This window comes from Pristis pectinata, chromosome X (genome assembly GCF_009764475.1).
Source record: "Pristis pectinata isolate sPriPec2 chromosome X, sPriPec2.1.pri, whole genome shotgun sequence".
In the NCBI taxonomy this organism is placed as follows: domain Eukaryota; kingdom Metazoa; phylum Chordata; class Chondrichthyes; order Rhinopristiformes; family Pristidae; genus Pristis; species Pristis pectinata.
In genome coordinates, this window is record NC_067450.1 from 13,076,679 (window position 1) to 13,101,435 (window position 24,757).

Genomic DNA, 24,757 nt, shown 5'->3' on the forward strand with positions numbered 1-24,757 from the left:
CAAAAGTGGAGGGAAGATTCCTGGAGTAGGATGTAGGAATAAGGGCTTCCATTCACAGGAGTGATTTGATACGCTGGTGGGGGGGGGGGGGGGGGGGGGGGGTAATCTCTTTCCTGTAGCAGAGACTCAGAATGGGTTTACATCCAGTAGAAAGCAAGGATGAATCTGCCTCCATCAGCTAGGGAACTGCACATTGGGGCCCACCGACCCAAGCACACAGACATCAGCTGGCTGCAGGTCCTCTGAAGTTTCCTGGGGGACATTTGGGGAGTCTGGCCTAAGCGACAGGCTTCAGGTGGCAAGGCTGATGGGAGCTGGGGATGGTGGAGGGAGGGCGCGGTGGAAGGGTAGGGAGGGCCGTTCAGCCATCAGACAGGAAGGGTGCAGGAAAGAGATTGGGAGCTGGTGAGGGTGAGGCAGGGCCAGTGAAGGGGGAGTTGAGAGGAATGAAGTATGAAGGTGGTAGGGGGACTGAAGGAGAAAGGGAGGCAGTTTGGGAAGGGGGGATGGAAGCAGGGAGGAGATTAGCTGAAGAGACTGAGAGGGGAAGGCCGAGGAAGAGGATATGGACAACAGTGTGTGCGCACGTGTGTGTGCCAGTGTTTGGATGTGCAGCAGAGCCTGGTCTCCAATCACCTTGTACCTCTTTGTATTGGACCAAGACCTCACTCTGACCAGCCCATGTGGTAACTTGTGCCAATACACACACACACACACACACACACACACACACACACACACACACACACACACACATCCCCAACACCTCCGAAATGGGGTAGAAACAAGCCACCCTCAACCCCGATGGACTGCCTGAGAGAAGAAGACCTTTGCTTATTTACATGGACTATGAGCATTTTCTACTGACTGCCTCTGGCTTTCGCTTCTTGTCTTATGACAAAAGAAAAAGAGACGCTTATATTTTGCTTGTGCCTTTCACAGCATCAGGTTGCTCTGAAGCACCTTAAGCCCAATGAATCACTATTATAATGTAGGAAAGGTTCAAGTCAATTGGTCTACTGACTGATTGGCCTTGTATGGGAGCAACGATGAAACGGATATATCACACTGTTATAGTCAGGAATAATTATCTGAATTTATGCTCTCTGGAAAGCATTATGAATGGGAATAATGTTTTTATCTCATATGGGGAGGACTGTAGTACTCAACATGTCCGATGCCATAATGGAAATGTGTACATTTGATATTGGTTAAAAGCCCTACATGATATTTACAGTGCCTTGCCAGTCATTGTGTACAGAAGATGCTTGATTCTGATGTTGCCAGGAAATGATATAAGTCATTGCATTGTTTTGTCATGCAGTTGAGTCCTCATCTGTGAACTTCTAAGGCTTGCTTTTTGGTTTGCAAAACTGGTCTCTTCTGCTGCTGCATGTAGACCTCCGCATGGGTCGGCCCAAGCACCCAGTGACGCCCACGGTTCGGGGCTTCCACCAGGCTTCTGTGATGGGTGTAACTTGAAGCGGGCTATTCCACTCATAATCTGGATGGAGGAGCTGTGGAAATCCTGGAAAAAAGACCTGAATAAATCCCCCTCCTGCCCAATACCACCTGGATACTGTAGCCTGCCCCTGTTGAGGTCTGCCTATGTTATTATAGTGTTGCAATGTAAAGTGTGGTTGCAAAATGCATATACTTTTCTATTGTTAATATATATTTTTAAATCAATATTTTTCAATGGTAGGATGTGAAATCAAGATGTCTCTTCTCGCTCAATGTAAAAGAAAAGCTGTCTACTTGGAGACAAAGCACTCCAGTTCTTACATCTGTTCTAAACACATATGAAGTGTTTAGTGGGGTCATTTTGTGCCAATAAAGCTTCCCTCTACTCCAGCATTGTTCGTGAAGTTTCTTCCTTGTGCACTGCACATTCACAGATGACCACACTTTCACATCCTGATAAAAGAGCCAGTCATGGAAAACTTGTGCAGAAATGGTTCTGCCTTGGATTTCTCATGGACACCACATATAACATGCAATACAAACGGGGTCCTAAGCAGATCACTGGCAGTGATCTCAGTAGGAAACCAGGAGACACCAGGCAAGAAGCATTGAACTGAATGTTTGGACTGCTTTGGACAATCGGACACGTTAACAGAGCAAGAACCCCACCCCTCCTGCACCACACATCCCAACCCACCACCCACTGCACCCAACCATCTACACTGTGCTCATCAGCAACAATGAAGGTCATTGTTGTCCTCAATAATGATGGAAAAAACATGTTCTCAATCCCTAAGGTAGACAATGGCCTCCTTCCATACAATAATGGTTCCATGGTCCCTCTGGGGTTTGTCAGTTTCCAATGTTATTCCTGTATTGATTCAATACAGGGTCTGTCTCTTTCCTCAGCGAGCTGTAAATGTGTAGAGGCTTTGGAGAGGGTGCAGAAGAGGTTCACCAGGATGCTGCCTGGATGAGAGGGCATGAGCTATGAGGAGAGGTTGGACAAACTTGGACTGTTTTTTCTGGAGCGTCAGAGGCTGAGGGGAGACCTGATAGAGATTTATAAGCTTATGAGAGGCATAGATAGAGTAGACAGCCGGTACCTTTTACCCAGGGTCAGAATGTCTAATACTAGAAGACATGCATTTAATGTGAGGGGGGGAGGGTATTCAAAGGAGATGTGTAGGGAAAATTCTTTACACAGACAGTGGTAGGTGCCTGGAATGTGCTGCCAGGAGTGGTGGTGGAGGCAGATACAATAGCGGGGTTTAAGAGGTTCTCAGGTACATGAATGTGCAAGGAATGGAAGGATATGGCGATTGTGTAGGCAGAAGGGACTAGCTTAGTTAGGTTTTTAATTGCTAGTTTAATTATTTTGGCACAACATGGTGGGCCGAAGGGCCCATTCCTGTGCTGTGCTGTTCTGTGTTGGATATCTAAGATTTAACACTGGACAACATGCACACAAGATTGGCAGCTGCAATCTTCCAGCAGTTCTGTCTTCCCCATGGTACAGAGCTTCAGAGGCGGTATTGCCATTTGTTCATTGCTTTTATCTCTCAGCATGTGGCTGTTACTGGAAAACCCATGTACTTGAACATGCCAGTCCTCTGAAGTGCATTTAATGACTTAATTCTAAGCTGGCCATGCAAGTCTGTAACTTTTGAAAAGATCATTGGCTACTCAAAGCAATTATTTCTAAATGCACATCCATATGATCCCACACCCAAGCCAAGTGAATCTACAAGGCACATGGATGAATCAGCCAGCTATTGGAGTAGGTACTTGGAGTGTGTTAACAATGAGAAGGTGGCAGATTATGGATAGATGTAAAACCAACAAGGTAGTTGTAGTGGGTGACTTTGATTTCCCCAACATTGACTGGGGCTCCCTTAGTGCCAGAGGCTTAAACGGGGCAGAATGTGTTAGCTACATCCAGGAAGGTTTCTTGACACAGTATGTAGGTAGTCTAACCAGGGAAAGGGCCAGACTGGATCTTGTATTGGGGAATGAGCCTGGCCAGGTGATCGGAGTTTCAGTGGGAGAGCACTTTGGGAACAGTGATCACAACTCTGTAACAGACAGTTATGGATAAGGATGAGACTGGTCCTCGGGGGGGGGGGGGGGAGAGCTAAATTGGGGAAAGGCTAATTCCAACAATATTAGGCAGGAGCTGGGGAGAGGAGATTGGGAGCAGCTGTTACTGGGTAAGTCCACATCTGCATGTGGGAGTCACATAAAGACCAGCTGGTTAGAATTCAGGGCCAACTTGTTCCTGTGAGGAAGGAAGACAGGGATGGCAGAGTTCAGGAACACTGGATGACGAGAGATGTTGTAAGTTTAGTCAAAATGTAAAAGGAAGCATATGTCAGGTTTTGGAAGCTGAAATCAGAGGGGCCCTTGAGGAATATAAAGGAAGCTGGAGAGAACTTAAACAGGGAATCAGGAGGGGTAAAGGGACGATGAAATGTCCTTGGTGAGTGGGATTAAAGAGAATCCCAAGGCATTTTGTACGTACATTAAAAACATGAGGGTAAGTAGAGAGGGGAGAGGACCACTGAAGGACAAAGCAGGGAATTTATGTCTGCATCCAGAGGAAGTGGGCAAGGTACTAAACGAGTACTTTGCATCGTTATTCACCAAGGAGAAGGACTTGGAGGACAGTGAGATCAGGGAGGGGTAAGCTGATATTCTAGGTCATGTTGATATCAAGGAGGAGGAGGTGTTGGGTCTCCTGAAGAACATTAAGGTGGATAAGTCCCCAGGGCCTGGTGGGATCTATCCCAGGTTATTGAGAGAGACAAGAGAGGAGATTGCTGGGGCCTTGACAGAGATCTCTGTATCCTCTTTAGTCATAGGCAAGGTCCCAGAGGACTGGAGAGAAGCCAATGGTGTTCCTCTGTTTAAGAAGGGCAACAGAGACAAACCAGGAAATTATTGGCTGGTGAGCCTGACATCAGTGGTGGGGGAATTATTGGAGAAGATTCTTAGCGATAGGACCTACTAGCATCTGGAAAAGCATGGACTTATTAAGGATAGTCAGCATGGCTTTGTACAGTGGAGGTCATGTCTCACAAGCCAGTGAGTTTTTAAGGAGGTGACGAAGATGATTGATAAGTGTAGGGCAGTGAATTTTGTCTACATGGACTTTAGTAGAGCTTTTGACAAGGTGCCACATAGTGGGCTGGTCCAGAAGATTAAGGCACATGGAATCCATGGAAGCTTGGGAAATTGGATTCAAATTTGACTTGGCCATCAAAGACAGAGGGTAGTGGTGAAGGGGTGTTATTCTGACTGGAAATCTGTGACCAGTGGTGTTCCGCAAGGATCAGTAGTGGGACCTCTGTTATTTGTGACATGTAAAGATGATTTGGACGAAAATGTGGGTGGGCTGATTGGTGAGTTTACAGGTGACACAAAACTTGGTGGAGTTGTGGGACAGTGAGGAAGGTCGTCAAAGGATTCAGCAGGATGTAGACCTGTTGGAAATGTGGGCAGAGAAATGGCAGATGGAGTTTAATCCGGACAAGTGTGAGGTGTTGCACTTTGGGATGTCAAATGTAAGGGGAAAATGTACAGTAAATGGCAGGACCCTTGGGAGCATTGATGTACAGAGGGGTCTTGGGGTGCAAGTTCATAGCTCCCTGAAAGTGACAACACAAGAAGATACGGCGGTAAAGAAGGTGTACAGCATACGTGCCTTCATCAGTTGGGGCACTGAGTATAAAAGTAGGGAATTGCATCTGTATAAATCTTTGGTTAGGCCGCACTTGGAGTATTCCGTGCAGTTCTGGTGGCCCCATTACAGGAAAGATGTGTAGGCTTTGCAGAGGGTGCAGAAGAGGTTCACCATGATGCTGCCTGGATTGGAGAGTATTAGCTATAAGGAGAGGTCGGACAAACTTGGATTGTTTTCTCCGGTGTGGCGGAGGCTGAGGGGAGACCTGATAGAGGTTTATAAAATTATGAGAGGCATAGACAGAGTAGACAGTCAGAATCTTTTTCCCAGGACGGAAATGTCAAATATTAGAAGGCAGAGCTTTAAGGTGAGAAGGGGAAAGTTTAAAGAAGATTTTCAAGGAATATATTTTACACAGATAGTGGTGGGTGCCTGGAACGGGCTGCCAGGGGAGGTGGTAGAGGCAGATACAATAGAGGCGTTTAAGAGGCATTTGGACAGACACATGAACAGGCAGGGAATGGAGGGAGATGGACCGTGTGCAGAGAGATGGGATTATTTAGATTGGCATCATGGATGGCACAGACATGGTGGGCCGAAGAGCCTGTTCCTGTGCTGTACTGTTCTATATTTGATGTCACGCTTAAGATTTTAAATCTTGCAGTGGGGTTACAGGGATTTCCATGCGGCTCAAAGCCTTCAAAATTCAAGCAGATAGGCACAGCCTTGCTTTGGAAAGAGATCTAACCATGGAACTATTGAGTTACCGTGGAGCTGGGAGTTTGACGGTGCCTGGGTGCCTCTGCAGCAGAACAGCCAGTGTAGGAGAGATTGATGTATCAGGAGGTCATTGCTGATCTCATCACTTGAGCTCTATCCATGACCTTGTACAGCAGTCACGGTAACTTTACTTACAAGGACCTCCTCAATGCTTCCCATGACCATCATCTGTATACATTGCTATATCATCCTTCATGTTGTTGCACACCTTTGTGTTGAATACAGTATCAGAACTCATTGCAACATATAAGGGAGAGTGTATTATTTTTATCTGAATAAGAGTGAATGCATTGAATGTGATCAGGCATTACTTTGCTTTTCCCCTGGCCCTCACAAAATACTGGTTTGCCTCTTGCATTACTCCAAAATATTGACTGGAATGGTTTACAGACTCGGAGCAGGGCTGCTCTGTACTGCGATCAAAGAGCAGGCCCTGTGTTTTCAGGGCACCTTCTTTCATTGGTGCAATGGTGACACAGATTGGGCACCAACTTGAGAGCTAACCAATGCATGCACTGTACTGCAGGGTAAGTTTCCCCTCCATTGACTGATCTGTGCGAGTGAAGACCTTGCACAGGCTCTCAGAATTCACCACTTTTTGTTACCTGAATTTAATCTCTAACCTTTGAAAACTGCCAACTATTCTGCATTAGGGTTTAGACCACAACATGTTGACACTGGCAACAGACAGGGAGAGGAAATTGATGTGTTTCAAAAATACTGAACAGTTGTGGACCAAAGGCCTCTGCTAAAGCTGCCACGTGCACACAAACAGATTGCAATGTTACCCTGAGTTTCAATTGCCAATTAATTCCCCATCCTACTCGTACTCTGACCTCCCTATCTTTGTCCTCATACTGTTCCCTCAATACCCAACGTAAACAGTTCAACTTCGAAAAGGCACGTTAAAACCCTCAGGACTCAACACTGAATTCAACAATTTCAAATAACCAACCTTTCCAGTTTGAATCAGAGGTGGCCAGTTCTGGTGAAATGTCATCAACATGTAACGTTAACCCTTGTTTCCCCAACACCCCCCACCCCGCCCCACCTGATGCTGGATATTTCTAGGATTCTCCGTTGCATTTCAGATTTCCACTATCTGCAGTATGTGTACCAGTTCCAGTTTCTTTCTCTCCTCTGTCCCCACTCGTCTTCCTCTATTTACCCCTCTTTCAGAGAGATCAGCTGTGAGTAACAAGCCTTCCCCAACCTCTCCCAGCCAGCACCACCACCCCCCATACCATTCAGTGCCCTGGTCTGCACCCTATCACACACCTTCCCTCTGTTCTCTCCCCCCTCCCCAATCTCTGCAGTTCGATTTCTACTTTTTTCCATTTCTGACCTGAAACATTTCTCTCTCCACAGATGCTACCTGACCATGAGACCATAAGAGCAGAATTAGGCCATTCGGCCCATCAAGTCTGCTCCGTCATTCAATCATGGCTGATCTTTTAACCCTATTCTCCCGCCTTGTCCCCGTATCCCTTAATCCCCTTACCAGTCAAGAACCTATCAATCTCTGCCATAAATGCACACAATGACTTGGCCTTCACAGCCGTCTGTGGCAAAGAATTCCATCACCATCCTCTTCTTTCATGAAATTCCTCCTCATCTCAGTTTTAAAGGGACGTCCCTTTATTCTGAGGCTGTGCCCTCGGAGCCGGGACTCTCCCACTGATGGAAACATCCTCTCCACGTCCACTCTATCCAGGCCTGCTGAGTGTTTCCAATGTTTCCTCTTCTTATTTCAAATTGCATTGCTTACCATGGCGATAATCTTTGAGGATGTATCAGAACACCTGTATCCAGAGCACCTTCCAGCACACATTGCATGGTGAGAAGTGAGGAGCAGATACACAATGATATAACTCTTCCTTTGCTTATCTGAAGCTTGAAGTGACACAGCAGAGTTAGTCAGCAGAATAAACCTCTACTGAGCCCCAGCTAGTGCTTCAACACACTTGTAGAGTCATAGAGTCATACAGCGCGGAAGCAGGCCCCTCAGCCCACCGAGTCTTCACTGACCACCAACCACACATTTACACCGATCCTACACTAATCCCATTTTATTCTTCCCACACAATTTACAGCCGCCAATTAACCCACCAACCCGCAGCTCTTTGGGATGTGGGAGGAAACCGGAGCACCTGGGGGGAATGTGTAATCTCCGCACAGACAGCACCAGAGATCAGGATTGAACCCGGGTCTCTGGAGCTGTGGGTCAGCGGCTGTACCCGCTGCGCCACTGTGCTACCTCGGATTCTGCTTTCCATATTCCCATATTCTACCTCCTCACCTGCAAGCTTCCTCACGCATGGCTCAGGACAGATGTTTATGTGGGACGTTATCCTGTGCTGCAAGTCTCAGAGTTGAGTCATTCAGATGTTGCAATGCATTTTGCTGCAGGGTTGCCAGTAAAGCTGTGACGCAGTAGTAACAGCTTCATCACTAAAGCAACAAGTCACGGACTCAAATGCCATTCCATGGACATGACCACATAAATTTACACTGGGATTGAGTCACCTATTGAGTGTGGCTGAACTGCCACCGATGCAGTCTGACTGCTGTTCAATCTGGATATACAGTAGTTCCTGCACAACTCAAGCATCCCAACTTTCAACATTGCAGAGTTCTAGCTCATTAGTTACCAGTTGCATTTTCACCCACCACTGGACGACAAGCCTTCTTCACCCTCTCTACTCACTGACAACCCAATGGGAGAGGACCCCAATTTGGTTCACTTGTCCCTCATGTACATTTGGAGGATATCTCCAGTGCCTTGAGATCCCTGCTGTAGGTGGTCCAGGTCTCAGAAGTGTACAGGAGGGCAGGGATTACTGCTCCTTGGTAGACCGGGAGCTTTGCACCAGGCCTGAGATCTTGCTCTTCAATCCACCAAAGGCTGTGTGGTACACTGAAGATGGTGCTGAATTTCATCTTTAATGTCTGCCTTTGCTGAGAAATGACTCCAGAGATACCGGAGGCGATCCTCGCTTTCCTGGCTCTCACCGTGAACCTTTCCCGTGGGAGGGCAGTGAGGGCCAGCGGGGACAGGTTGGTGAAGGACCTTGGTTGTGTAGACATTGAGTGCAAGGCCCATCCTCCTGTGTACTTCAGTGAAAGCATTGATGATGGCTTGGTGTCCGATCTCTGAATGTCTGCAAGCACAAGTGTTGTCTGCATGCTACTGAGGTTGGGGTGACCTTTGTTCTGGAGTGCAGTCACCGTAGGTTAACCAGCTTCCTATTAGTGCTAAAGATTAGCTCCACTCCTGCAGGAAGTTTGTTGGAGGTCAGGTACAACATTGCAGCGAGAAAGATTAAGGAAAGTGCTGCGCAGTGATGCAGCCTCGTTTGACACCGGGCTGCACTGAGAATGGGTCTGTTGTAGACCCCATGGCTAACATCACAGCTTACAGGTTGTCATGGAGAAAGCATAAGATGGAGCTGAATATCTGTGAGCAGCCGAATGTGAGCAGTGTGTTCCTCAGTCCCTCCCTACAGATGGTCAACAAAGGCTTTGCTGAGGTTCAAGGCCAAGTATGCTGATGGTCTCTGCACTTTTCTTGGAAATAGAAATTCTGGAAACACTCAGCAGGTCAGGCAGCATCTGCGGAGCGAGAACCAGAGTGAATGCTTTAGGTCCACTGCACCTCTGGATGGACGGAACCCACACTGTGCTTCAGGGAGCAGCTCTTCAGCCTTTGGGAGGAGGTGGTTGTGGAGGACCCTGTTGATGACTTTCCCTGTGACAGACAGCAGGGAGTTCCCTTTGTAGTTAGCACTGTCCTTGAAGATAGTCATGACAATGGAATCTCTGAGGTCCAGTGGAATATTCTCCTCTCCCCAGACGTGGATGGTGGAGCTTTGTGACTGAAGCTCTTCAAGGTCATGTCTGCTCCTGAGGCCTTGTTATTTTTGAGTTGGGACATGGCATATTAGCCTTCTTGTTGGCCAGAACGGGCGGCAAGGCTGGTCTGGTTAGGCTGCTGTGGGATGGAGTGCAGAACGTTCACATGGAGGGTAGTCTCACAGTGGAAGCCCATGTGTCAGCTTGTATGCTATTGCGGTTGGTACCATTTCTTTAGGAGGGGGAAACCAGAAGGGGAAGGTCACCTTCATGGAGTGAGCTCTGCCATGAACTGGTCCAGTGTCTTGGTGACTCACCCTTCAGAACTTGTGAATGCCTTATGGCCCTTCGTCTCACTTTAACATGGAACCAACACACTACAGTGATCGGAGCACCTGTCCCAACTCTGAAAGCTTCGGACAGTGCCAAGGAGGACAAAGGGAGACAAACCAGTCCTCCTGGGGACAACTTCAACACCAGGATAGGAAGGAACACATCTCTCTGGCAAGGCAGGATCTGCAAGCAGGAAGATTAACTCCAGAGGGGTCCTTCTTTTGACAAGTTATGTCGTGATGCATGAATATGATAGTGGTTTGGATGAGGAAATGGAGGGATGGGTTAGTAAGTTTGCAGATGACATGAAGGTTGGAGGTACTGTGGATAGTGTAGAAGGTTGTCATAGATTACAACAGGATATAGGCAGGATGCAGAGCTGGGAGGAGAAGTGGCAGATGGAGTTCAATCCGGAAAAGTGTGAAGTGATACACTTTGGAGATCGAACTTGAAGGTGGAGTACAAGGTTATTGCAGGATTCTTATCAGTTTGGAGGAACAGAGGGATCTTGGGGTTCTAGTACATAGATCCCTCAAAGTTGCCACACAAGTTGATAGGGTGGTTAAGAAGGCGTATGGTGTGCTGGCCTTTATTTGCCAGGGGACTGAGCTCAAGAGCCGCGAGGTGATGTTGCAGCTCTGCAGAACTCTGGTCAGACCACAGTTGGAGTATTGTGTTCACTTCCGGTCGCCTCATTACAGGAAGGATGTGGAGAGGATGCAGAGGAGATTTACAAGGATGCTGCCTGGATTCGAGAACACGTCTTATGAGGATAGGTTGAACCAGTTAGGGCTTATCTCTTTGGAGAGACAGAGGATGAGAGGCGACTTGATAGAGGTGTATAAGATTGAGAGGCACAGACAGAGTGAACAGTCAGCACCTTTTCCCCGGGCGGTAATGGCCAATACTAGAGGTCATCTGTTTAAGGTGCGTGGAGGAAAGTTCAGGGGGGATGTCAGAGGTAGGTTTTTTACACAGAGAGTGGTGGGTGCCTGGAATGCACTGCTGGGGGTGGTAGGGGCCGATACGATAGGGTCATTTAAGAGACTCTTAGATAGGCACATGGATGAAAGGAAAATAGAGGGTTATGGGAGGTGGAGAGGGGATAGATAGAATGTCGATAAGGTTTATGTAGGTCAGAACAACATTGTGGGCCGAAGGGCCCGTACTGTGCTGTACTGTTCTATGTTCTATAAGTCAAGGATCCTTTTGCAAAGGGAGGTGTTGTTACAGGCAGTGTAGTGTGGTGTTAGTCATGGTCAGAGCAACACAAGGATGGTTTTTGTTATGTGGATAGTCCAGGAGAAATGAAAAGAATAAAATATGGATATATGTACAGTTTTCATCAATCTTGTCAACACAGAGGGTCAGTGGGCTATTCCCCATGCTGGACTGGAGGGCTTGAGTTATAAGGAGAGACTGGACAGGCTGGGACTTTTCCCTGGAGCGAAGGAGGCTGAGGGGTGACCTTATAGAGGTTTATAAAATCATGAGGGGCATCGATAAGGTGGACGGTCACGGTATTTTCCCCAGGGTAGGGGAGTCTAAAACTAGAGGGCGCAGGTTTAAGGTGAGAGGGGAAAGATTTAAAAGGAATCTGAGGGGGAAGTCAGATGGTGGTGGGTGTGCACAATCTCTGTGTGTTCCTGACACACAGATTCAAGGTTCCCAATGCCATCCCAAAGCTCCTTCTCCACGTTGAGCAGCTGTGGGCCAGTGGGTCAGTGGGGATGTTGCATTTCTTCTTTTGAGCACATCCCCAGACCTTTTCCTCTGTCCACTTGGGATAGAGTGTCTGCTTTGGGAATCGGATAGAGTGTCTGCTTTGGGAATCTGATATCAGGCATGTGAGCTACATGGCCTGCTCAGCACAACTAATTAAAAGTAACTAGGGGCTCAATGTTGAGGCCACGTTATCCTCCAACAATAAAGGTTTACGACAGGACCCTGGAAAAGTTGGACCACTTCCCATATCTCAGGAGCCACCTCTTGGCAAAGGCAGACACTGATGATAAAATTCACCATTTCCTTCAATGCACTAGCACAGCCTTTGGTCAATCGAGGAAAAGAGTGTTTGAAGATCAAGGCCCCTGACCCTGCAGCAGTGATCCCTGCCATCGACTCCCTAGAGCAGGCATCTCAAGATCTCAAGAGAGATCCCACCAACACCGTCTCTGCAAATTCCTCCAAGTTCACCAGAAAGGGTAAGCAAACAAACATCAGTGTCCTCCACCAGGCAAACATCTTTCTCAGTAAGATAGAGGCCTTGTTCAAAGACCTACACCCCAGTCTAACACCCAGCCATCTCCAGTCATGACACACGGTTGAAAAACGTGAGCCAGTTCAAGCACCTGAACAGTACCACTCTCTCTGGACAAGGAAATTGACCCTAGGCTCAGTAAAGCCAGCCAGGCCCTCAACCAACACAACATTCATTTCTCAAACAAACTAAAGATCTGCAGTGCACTGATCCTAACCCTTCCTTCCATGGTCACGAGACAAGAGCCCGTTACGCTTTCTGGTGGGATTGCATGCTCAACATTGAGGTTCTTGTTTTCCTTGGAGCGGAGGAGGCTGAAGGATGACCTGATAGTGGGACACTGGGGGAATCTGAGGGGGATAAAGAAAGCAAAGATAAGTCTGTGGATGCTGGAAATCTGAAATACTGGGAATAAAATTATGAAGGGCATAGTTGGGTAGTTCGTCAGAACGTTTTCCCCATGGTAAGGGTATCAAGGGCATAGGTTAAAGGCGAGAGAAGGAGTTTTAAAGGAGATCTGAGGAGTAAGGTTTTTACACGGAGAGTGGCTGATATCTGGAACGCGCTGCCAGTGGAGGTGGTGGAGTCAGATACAATCACTATATTTGAGACATTTAGACAGATGGTTAAATAGGCAAGGCATAGAAGGAGCAACAAGCAATCTCAACCCGGTGGGTCGGGCAGCATCTGTGGGGGGGAAAGGAATTGTTGATGCTTTGGGTCAAAATGTCGACAATTCCATCCCCCTCCACAGATTCTGCCCGACCCGCTGAGTTCCTCCAGCAGATTGTTTGTTGCTCCAGATTCCATTGTCTGTAGTCTCCTGAGTCTCCAAGGCACAGAAGGACACAATACTAATGTGAGCAAATGGGATTAGTGCAAATGGGCAAAAAAAATCAGCATGAACGCAGTGGGCTGAAGGGCCTGTTTCGGTGCTGTATCGCTCTGTGACTGTATGACTCTGTGAACCAGAATCAAGGAAATGTTGCTGCAGATGTAATGTAGGTGGGCAGCACATTTCACCAGAATGCAAGAGCCCTGCCTCCAAAGCAGATTTTATCTGTGGAACTCAGATAAAGCAGAAGAAAGAAGGGTTATTTGTACAGATGCTTCAAAGACAATCTGAACAGAATCCCAAAACCTTTGTGTAACTGACTCAAGACAGAACTCACTGGCAGCCAGATCACAAGATCAGCATCCAATAGTCTTGAGCAAGATCAAACACCAAACCACAGGTCGGATTTCTGACAGCATTGATATCGGTGAAAGATCGAGAGACTTAAATGTAAGGGGCATGATTAAGAAGCTTCCAGATTGTGCAAGAATTAGCCATGTGGTTGATAGTGAGAGAGACAGATGCAGGTTGCAGGGAGGTATCAATGCTCAGATCAACAGAGATATGGTGGAGAGAATTGACCCTGGAGAAATGTGAGCTAACTGATTTGAGAAGAGCAAAGAATAAATGGCAGGGCACTGAGGGAATTTGAGGGAAAAACAAAAATAAAAACTGCAGATGCTGGAAATCGGAAATAAAGTCAGAAAATGCTGGAAACACTCAGCAGGTCAGGCTGCATCTGTGGAGAGAGAAACAGAGCAAATGTTTCAGGTCGAACCTACTGAGTATTTCTGGGAATTTGAGTCATAGTTCGATTACAGTACAAAGGGCATATCCGGAACTCGCTGCCGGGGAGATGGTGCAGTCAGATACAATCATTACAATTAAGAGACATTTAGACAGGCACTTTTCCTGTCTGTGTAGAACACCCCCTCAACCCTGCTCCCCACTCTATCCCCATAGCCCTGCAAGTTTATTTCCCTCCAGTCCCAATGTAATTTCCTTTCAAAATTATTGACTGTCTCTGCTTTCACCACCCTCGTAAGTAGTGCTTCAGGTCATTACCACTTGCTGCATAAAATAGTTCTTCTACATGTCCCTCCCTGTATCTCGTGCCTGATCTCTGACCCCTAATCCCCAGGAGATTCAGCTGTTCTTTGCCCACTTTACCCAAACATGTCATAATCCTGTGCCCTTCCATCTCAATTCACCTAAACCTCCTTTGTTCCATGTTGAACAATTCCAGCTTCTTCATCCTAACCTGTCGGGACTTTTTTCAGCCTTTGGTCCATCTCGTCCATGCCGACTAAGGTATCTTCTCGAGCTTGGCCCATATCCCTCCAGTGGGCACCACTTGTTGGCCATTTGCTCCCCTCACCTTACAAAATGGAAAACATTTGTGCCTCAGTCTGCATGGAGTGCAAGGTGCTGATGGTGCGTCAAGGACAGTGAGGCACTGACAACAGCAAGTGCCTTGAACTCATCATTATTCCATGAGAAGATTCTGGGCCATTATATATTAAACAAGATAAAGACTGTAATATTTTCCATGTGTTGTAAGTCATACCCAGTCATGTCCTGGTCAGGCTATTTATACTCCCCTCTTCAGGATCAATTGAGTTACCACTGAACCTCCTTTATCCAAAAAGGCTGTTCATTATTTTATTTAATATGCTTGAATTTAACTTACAAACACATGAAAATGTCATTAGCTTGATTCTTTTTCAAAATGTTTAATTCATAATGGCTCAGAATTCACTGGAAAGATTAAAGAGTTTAAAGGAGTACAATGATTAATAAATTATATTTAACTTTAAACAAGAAATGAGCTGAAACTTTCAGCTCACCACTGCATCGCCATAATAAATCGATTGCACGCAGCATCTATCTTCTCTCTCAGAGATGTACTGCAGTTGGTGCCAATTAATAGTAACCTATGGGCCATTTGATGGTGTGAACTTAGAGCAACAAGCAATGAAGTGGTGGGTAATTAGCACAGCACCATGGTGATTGTTTATTGATTAAATCATCAGCACCTTTACCTTGGGGCTGATAAATTTGGACCAATGGAGCCGAAAGGTTGGAAGTGGAACATGCAACAAGATTTTCTGAAAAAAACTTGATTGTTGTTTGGAACTCATTTTCCTAGCTCCCTGGGCACGCATGAGTGGTTATGTGGGAAGCTGAGAAGAACAGGCTGTGCCAGGACTACCATTACACTTCAAGCTAAGCACGCATGGTAGGAGGCCAGTTGTGGATGTGAAGTGATTTAAGTGTTTCCATATCACAAAACCAGGGGGAAACAGATGCCCGATGTGTGTGCGAATCTGAAAAAAATCAGGCTACTTTTGTATTTTGAAAAACACATTTCCCTCATTTCAGGTGATAACACAACAGGAATAACAAACATCACCGCTGCAGCAGAAAGTTAAACCAATTGCACCATGGTACTCGACGCTTAAAGAAACTAGTTCAAGTGCCAATTGATTTCAAACAAAAGACTTACATTGCTGTCGTGCTATCCATCTCCTCAGGTCACCCCGAAACATTTTACAGCCAGTTAAGTACTTTTGGTCACTGTTATGAAGCTGGAAAACCAGCAACCAATTTACACACAGCAAGCTCCCACAAACAGTCATGTGATAATGATCAGATAACCTGTTTTTTTTCCAAGACATGTGTAGTGGATAAATATTGACCAAGATATCGGGGATAATTTTCCTGTCCTTCTTTGGAATAGTCTCATCCAATCTCTTCCATCCTCTTGGTGCTGGGGATGTTAGACAGTGCAGTACAGAAAGAATCTAGGTTTAACATCTCAACTAAAAGAGGGAAGCTCCTACAGTGCATCACCTCCTCAGCTCTGCGCAGGAGTTAGACTTCAAACCAAAACGTGGTGACTCAGAGATAAAACTTTACCAACCGACCACAACTAACTTCGCCATGACAAAGTGTAGAATACACTTTGCATTAGTAATCCTCTCATGTCTAAGACAAAGGTCATGGATTAAAGCTCTTGCCTTTATTCCGTTTGCACAGTCTAGGGTGACAGTTAAAGGCAGAAGGAAGTATGGCATTGTTAGAGGTGTCACCTTCAGGATTAATTACATACGAAGCTCTGAGATCCAGTAAATAATTATTGTGTTAAATTATATTGATTGGAGATCGTTCTAAGCATCGCTATCCATTACCAGAAGCAGTTTTATATTGGTGGCTGAGAACTAGACTGAAGCCACCTAGCTTCATTTAGATTCCTGAACAACCCTGACAGAAATCTCCCTTGATCTTACTTATTGCCAAATCCTCCAAATCCACCGGAAGGATAATTGAACCTATGTCAGTGTCCTCTCTCGGGCCAACATCCCCAGCACCAAGGCCCTGGTAACACTCAGTTGACTCCATAGGGCAGACCATGTCACTTGCATGCCCAGCACTAGATTCCTGAAACAGACCCTCTATCCTGAGCTCTGTCACAGGAAGGGATCACCAGGGAGACAGAGGAAAAGATTCAAGGATGTTCTCAAAATCTCCTTGAAGAAATGCACCACCCCCCCTAACTCCTGGGAACCTCTGGCCCATGACTGCTCAAAGTGGAGGAGCATTCAGGATGGGATTGGGAATTTCTTTTTTCTCTCTCTCAACCATGCACAAGTTTGTTCTGTTTTGTTTATTTTGCTCATGTGTAAATTATGTATAATTTATGTTAATTTAAGTTTATGTTAACTTATGTTTGTCCTCGTCTTGTAACGTACTGTGCTGCTGCTGCAAAAAGCTAAGTCTCATGGCATTTATACCTGTGTGTGTATGCCTATGACAATAAACTTGAACTTGACCCTTGAGTCCGTGCATCGGAAGCACACGGAGACCCTGTGTAAGTGGTGGAAGGAGTGCCCCACCTCACAAACTACCCACCCACTCCCTCACACACCCCCTGCCCTGTCTGTGGAAGATCCTGTGGGTCCCAGATTGGCCTCATCAGTCACCTCAGGACCTGAGGAGAAGCAAGTCGTCCTCGAACCTGAGGGACTGCCTGAGGAGGAGGAGGAGATCGGGGACTGAATGTAAAGAAAACCTATGCAGGCAGTCCCCGGGTTACACAAGGGTTCTGTTCCTGAGAACTGTCTGTAAGCCAATTTCTCCATAAGTCAGAAACATCCGTTTTCTACAGCTACCCACATTGCATCGCTCTTGCATTGCACTTGCTACAATTTTTTCATTTCATTGAATAATCACCCTAGCACAACCCAGGATGAAACTAATGGAATATAAACTATATCCAGTCATTAATAAATACTGTGAAACATTTTATTATTATTATCACCAGCTTGAAAAATGCTTCAAAAATGTATGGGCAAGTTTGTGTAATGTTGCATTTCCGTAAATCAGCTCAGGGAGCCCCTGTATATCATTTCAAATGAAAAGATCAAATTTGAAATACTTATCAATTTAAAACTGTTAACAACTCAAAGCATTCGTTGTGAGCTTTGCCAGGAGCAGCTACTTGTGCTCCCAGTAAAGCTCAACCGTCTGCCTCACTGTCTAATAATATACCTGTGTTCAGTAGTTTCTAATTTTACTGTCCAGATATTTCACTGCCTAGTCACTGTGTGTATGTGCTGTTAACTAAATTGGCCACAACTACCAAAATACCACCAGAGTAGCGATGGGCCCTCCAGCCTCTCTTTGCTGTTCTACGGTCTGGTAATTGTAAAAAAAAGTGGTAGAGTTTCCATTAGTTACACATCTGGAATCTTAACCACTTTATACTCAGGTTTACGATAATCTTTTATGCTGGTTTAACTTTCAATCCGATCATCAGGATCATGTCTCATCCATGAACTGGTGGAACCCCCTGGCAACAGTTCAAGGTTTTGATGATTGGGCAAGTTCGATGACTTTCTCCAATTTGCCATCGTCACCAACACTTGTCCTCTCACCCCTTCCCTTCCAACCATCCAAGAACCCAAACAGTTTTTCCAAGCGAAGCAGTGATTCACTTCCACTTCTTCTAACCTCGTGTACTGCATGTGGTGTTCACAATGTGCTCTCCTCTATGCTGGAGATACCAAACACACATCGGGTGACCATTTTGCAGAGCTACTCAGTCTGGTCCACAAGGACAACCCTGACCTTCCAGCTGCCTGTCACTTTAATTCTCCATCCCACTCCCCCTCTGACTCCTTTCTCCTGCACTGTTTCAACGAAGCCCAACGTAAACTCAGGAAGGGCACCTCACCTTCAGACTGGACATATCACAGCCCTCAGAACTCCACACTGAATTCTCCAGTTTCAGATAACCTGCCTTTCCTGTTTGCATCTCACATTTTCAGCAATCACTCTTTTGCCTCGGTCATCTTCAGGTAAGTTCACATTCTGTTTATCTCCTCCTCGTCTCACCTTCTCCACACGCACTTTCCCCACCCTCTCCCAGCCGCTCCACCACCACTTGTGTCTCTCAATCTCCCCTGATCTCTGCCCAACTACAGACCTTCCCTTTGTTCTCTCCACCCCTCCCCCTTCTCACCTCTAACTTCAGATCTGATAAATGGTCTCAGACCCGAAATGTTAACCCCGTCTCTCTTTCTCTCTCTCTCTCTCTCTCATCACAGATGCTGCCTGACCTGCTGTGTGTTTCCAGTGTTTTCTGTTTCTATTTCAAATTTACAGCACCTGCTTTTAGATTGCTGCTCTTCAAGTTCATAGAATCTCCTCATAAAATTATTGAAGATTTACAGCACAGAAAGAAGTCATTTGAAAAAAAGTTCCAACTCCCAGCTCTAGGTCTATAACCCTGCAAGTCACACCCAGGCACTGTCTAAGTGTGGGGAGAGGTTTCTGCCTCCACCACACTCTCATGCCATGAGTTCCAACCCCCCCACCACCCTCGGGGTGAAAACACTTTCCCTTCCCCCCAACCCTCCCACCAATTATTTTAAATCTCTGCTCTCTGGTTTTTGACCCCTTCTGCTAAGGGAATTATCTCCTTCCTATTTACTTCATCCCTTGTAATTTTATAGACTCAATCCAATCTTCCCCCAGCTACCTCAGTTCCAAAGAAAACAACCCCAGCTTAGCCAATCTTTTCTCACAGCAACAATTTTCCAGTCTTGGCAAAATCCTTGTAAATCCCTCCTGTGTCCTTTCCAATGCAATTTTATCTTTTCTGTAATGTACTGACCAGAACTGTATGCAGTAATCAAGCTGTGGCCTTCCCTGCTCTTAACCCCCTTATTGACCTGTCCTGCTACCTGTAAGGATGTGTGGACGTACACTCCAATGTCACTCTGTCCCTCCACATCAGAATCAGAATTCAGAATCAGATTTATTATCACTGTCTTATATGATGTGAAATTTGTTGTTTTGCAGCAGCAGTACAGTGTAGACATAAAAAAACATAAATCACGAAGTAAATAACTAGTGCAAAATAAAAGAACTATGAGGTAGTGTTCATGGATCATTCAGAGATCTGATGGCGGAGGGGAAGAAGCTGTTCCTGAATCGTTGACTGTGGGTCTTCAGGCTCCTGTACCTCCTCCCCGATGGTAGTAACGAGAAGAGGGCATGTCCCAGGTGGTGAGGGTCCTTAGTGATGGATGCTGCCTTCTTGAGGCACCGCCTCTTGAAGATGTCCTCGATGGTGGGAGGGTTGTACCCATGATGGAGCTGGCTGAGTCTATAACCCTCTTCAGCTTCTTGCGATCCTGCGCATTGGAGCCTCCGTACCAGGCTGTGATGCAACCAGTCAGAATGCTCTCCACTGTACATCTGTAGAAATTTGCAAGAGACTTTGGTGACATACCAAATCTCCTCAAACTCCTAATGAAGTAGAGCCACTGGCGTGCCTTCTTCATGATTGCATCAATGTGTTGGGCCCGGGATAGGTCGTCTGAGATGTTGACGCCCAGGAACTTGAAGCTGCTCACCCTTTCCACCGCTGACCCCTCAATGAGGACTGGTGTGTGTTCTCCTGACTTCCCCTTCCTGAAGTCCACAATCAATTCCTTGGTCTTGCTGACGTTGAGTGCGAGGTTGTTGTTGCAACACCACTCAACCAACCGATCTATCTCACTCCTGTACGCCTCCTCATCGCCATCTGAGGTTTTACCAACAACAGTGGTACCATGTGATATGACTCTTGCTACATTTCTATTTCAGACACCTCTGTCTGTTGAGTGTTGACCATCTTCAACAAAAGCTATGCCACTGGTCGCTCCATCCTTGCCACTCACCTCACTGAACAGTAGCATAGAGAAGCCAACGGGCAATGCACTGGTGACAAGCTTGGGAGGTAGCTGCATGAGGGAGTAGCAGGGCAGCAAGATCATAAGAAATAAAAGCAGGAGCAGGCCATTTGGCTCTGCGGACCTGTTCTGTCATTCAATTAGACCATGGCTGATCTCCGTCTTGGACACACAGCGACTGAGCTGTCACACCCCTCCTTGGGTTGAGTATTCCAAAGATTCACCACCCTCTGGGTGAAGACATTTCTTCCCATCTCTGTCCTGAATGGCTGATCCTGTATTTTGAGACAGTGACCCCTGCTTCTAGACACTCCAACCAGGTCATCAGCCCCACATCTCCCCTGTCAAACCCCCCATGAATTTTATACATTTTAATGAGATCACCTCTCAGTCTACTAAATTCTCAAGAGTATAGACCCAGTCTACTTAATTTCTCCTCATAGCACAATCCCCCTCGTCCCAGATATCAATCTGGTGAACCTTTGCTGCACACACCTATCACAAGTACACACTTCCTTAGGGAGACCAGGCACAATGTCCCAGGTGTAATCTCACCTGGGCCCAATGGAACTGGAGCAAGATATTTCCACTCTTTTACTCAAATAATTTTACAATTAAGGCCAACATACCATTTGGTATTGGTATTGGTATTGATTTATTATTGTTACATGTACCGAGATACAATGAAAAACTTTCATTTACGTGCCATCCAGACAGATCATTCCATACATAAGTACATTGAGGTAGTACAAAAGTAAACAGAATGCAGAATAAAGTGTTGCAGTTACAGAGAAAGTGCAGTGCAGGTAGACAATAAGGTGCAAGGGCCACGACGAGGTAGACTGAGAAATCAAGAGTTCATCTTTCAGCATGTGAGAGGTCCATTTAAGAGTCTGATAACAGTGGGATAGAAGCTGTCCTTGAGCCTGGTGGTACGTGTTCTCAAGCTTTTGTACCTTCTGCCCGATGGGAGAAGGGAGAAGTGAGAATGACTGGGGTGGGAGGGGTCTTTGATTATCATAGCTGCTTTCCCGAGGCAGCAGGAAGTGTAGACAGCATCAGTGGAGGGGAGACTGGTTCAGGTGATGTACAACTCTGTGCAATTTCTTGCAGTCTTGAGCAGTGCAGGTGCTTTTTATAGTGCATCTGTAAAAATTGGTGAGGGTCAACAGGGACATACTGAATTTCCTTAGCCTTCTGAGGAAGTAGAGCTGTTGTTATGCTTTCTTGGCCAATGTGGCTGGACCAGGACAAATTGCTGGTGATATTTGCACCTAGGAACCTGAAGTTCTCAACCATCTCCACCTTAGCACCATCAATACAGACTGCACCCCGCTTCCTGAAGTCAATGACCAGCTCCTTTGTTTTGCTGACATTGAGGGAAAGGTTGTTGTCTTGACACCATGTCACTAGGCTCCGTGTCTCCTTTTGTACTCTGACTCATCATTATTTGAGATACGGCCCATTGCAGTGGCGTCATCTGCAAACTTGTAAATGGAGTTAGAGTGGAATTTGTCCACACATTCATGAGTGTATAGAGAGTAAGGTAAGGGGCTGAGGATGTAGCCTTGCAGAGCACCAGTGTCAAGGGTAATCGTGGAGGAGATATTGCTGCCTATCCTTACTGATTGAAGTCTGTTGGTCAGGAAGTCAAGAATCCAGTTGCGGAGGGGGGTGCAGAGTCCTAGGTCTTGGAGTTTGTAGATAAATTTGTTTGGAATTATGGTGTTGAAGGCAGAGCTGTAGTCAATAAATAGTAGTCTTTGTTATCCAGATGCTCCAGGGATGAGTGCAGAGCCAGGGAGATGGTGTCCGCTGTGAACCTGTTTCTGCGGTAGGTAAATTGCAGTGGGTCGAGGTTGTCCAGGAGGCTGGAGTTAATGCGTGCCACGACCAACCTCTCGAAGCACTTCATGATGGTGGATGTCAGAGCCACTGGGCGGTAGTCATTAAGGCACATTCCTTATTTTTCTTTGGCACCAGGATGATTGTGGTCTTCTTGAAGCAGGTGGGACCCCAAGATCCCTCTGTTCTTCCACACTGATAAGAATCCTGTATTAACCTTGTACTCTGCCTTCAAGTTCGATCTTCCAAAGTGAATCACTTCACACTTTTCCGGATTGAACTCCATCTGCCACTTCTCTGCCCAACTCTACATCCTGTCTATATCCTGTTGTAATCTATGACAACGTTCTACACTATCCACAACGCCTCCAACCTCCATGTCATCTGCAAATTTGCTAACCCACCCCTCCACTTCCTTATCCAAATCATTTATAAATATCACAAAGCGCAGGGGTCCCAGAACAGACCCCTATGGAACACCACTAGTCATTGACCTCCAGGCAGAATACTCTCCATCTACTACCACCCTCTGCCTTCTATGGGCAAGCTAATTCTGAATCCACACTACCAACTCTCCATGGATCCCATGCCTCATGACTTTCTGGATGAGCCTACCATGGGGAACCTTGTCAAATGCCTTACTAAAGTCCATATACACCACATCCACCTCTCTACCTTCATCTATTTATTTTGTCACTTTCTTGAAAAACTCAATTAGGCTCGTGAGGCACGACCTGCCCCTCAAAAAGCCATGTTGACTATCCCTAACAAGACTATGCTTCCCAAATGCTCATAAATCTTGCACCTAGTAATCCTCTCCAACAGCTTATCCACCACTGATGTAAGACTCACAGGTCTATAATTCCCAGGGTTATCCCTATTAACTTTCTTGAACAATGGAACAACATTTGCCAACCTCCAGTCCTCTGGTACCCCCCACCACCCCCCCCCCCCCATGGCCAGGGAGGACACAAATATCATCGTCAACACACCAGCGATCTCTTCCTTCACTTCCTGTAGTAACCTAGAGTATATCCCGTCCAGCCCTGGGGACTTATCCATCCTAATGTTTTTCAGAAGCTCCAACTTTACCTCTTTCTTAACCTCAACAGATCCATCACATTAGCCTGTTCTACACTGACCTCATGTTCATCAATGTCCCTCTCCCTGGTGAGCACTGAAGCATTCATTAAGGACTTTGCCTACCTCCTCCGCCTCCAGGTACTTGTTTCCCCTTTTATCCCCAAGTGGTCCTACCCTCACCTTCGTCATAATTCTGTTCTTCACATACGTGTAGAATGCCTTGGGGTTTTCCTTAACCCTACTTGCCAAGGCCTTCTCATGCCTCTTTCTACCTCTCCTAAGTCCCTCTTAAGATCCTTCCTGGCTACCTTATAATTCTCAAGAGCCCTGTCTGATGTTTGCTTCCTAAACCTTAAGTATGCTTCCTTTTTCCTCTTGACTAAATCTTCCACCTCTCTTGTTAACCATGGTTCTTCACCCTACCATCATTTCCCTGTCTCAGTGGGACAACCCTATCCAGAACCCAATGCAAGTGGTTCCTGAACAACCTCCACATTTCTGCAGTGCATTTCCCTGAGAACATCTGTTCCCAATTTATGCTCCCAAGTTCCTGCCTAATACCATCATAATTAGCCCTCCCCCAATTAAATACTTTCCAATATCGTCTCTCCTATCCTTGTCTATGGCTGTGCTAAGTGTCAGAGAGTTGTAGTCACTATCTCCGAAATCCTCGCCCACCGAGAGGTCTGTCACCTGACCAGTTTCATTGCCTAGTACTAGATCCAGTACGGCCGCTCCTCTAGTTGGCCTGTCCACCTACTGTGTCAGGAATCGTAACAAACTCTGCCCCACCTAAACCTTTTGCATTAAGGAGGTGCAAGTCAATATTAGGGAAGTTCAAATCACCCATGACAACAACCCTGTTATTTTTGCACCTTTCCAAAATCTGCCAACTCATCTGCTCGTCACTAGGGGGCCTATAGAATTCTACATTTCTATTTGTGCTACCAAACTGGATGACCTTACATTTTTCCATATTATCTTCCAACTGACACATCTTTCTCCATCTCCTCCAAAGCGCCCCTGCATCCACCTCCTCACAACTTACACTACCACCCAGCTTTGTGTCATCAGCAAATTACCCCCAATACCATGCTCTCTAATTTAGTTTATGGGGTTCTCTAAGTTGAGGGGTGATGATGGGAGGGAGTGGATGTGGGGTTTCTGCCAGTCAGTTTGAGAGATACGACCACCCTCAACCATCCCTCCTGTACATGGAAGGGGGAGATGTTCCTGGGAATGAACAATATTGAGGTCCCAGGCAGAGAAACGAGAAGGGGAAGGTGATATTAGCGCTGGTGGGGTCGTACTGTTGGTGATATGAACTACAGACGGGGTCACACAAGAGCCAAGACATAGAGAGAACCTTGTCGGGACATAGT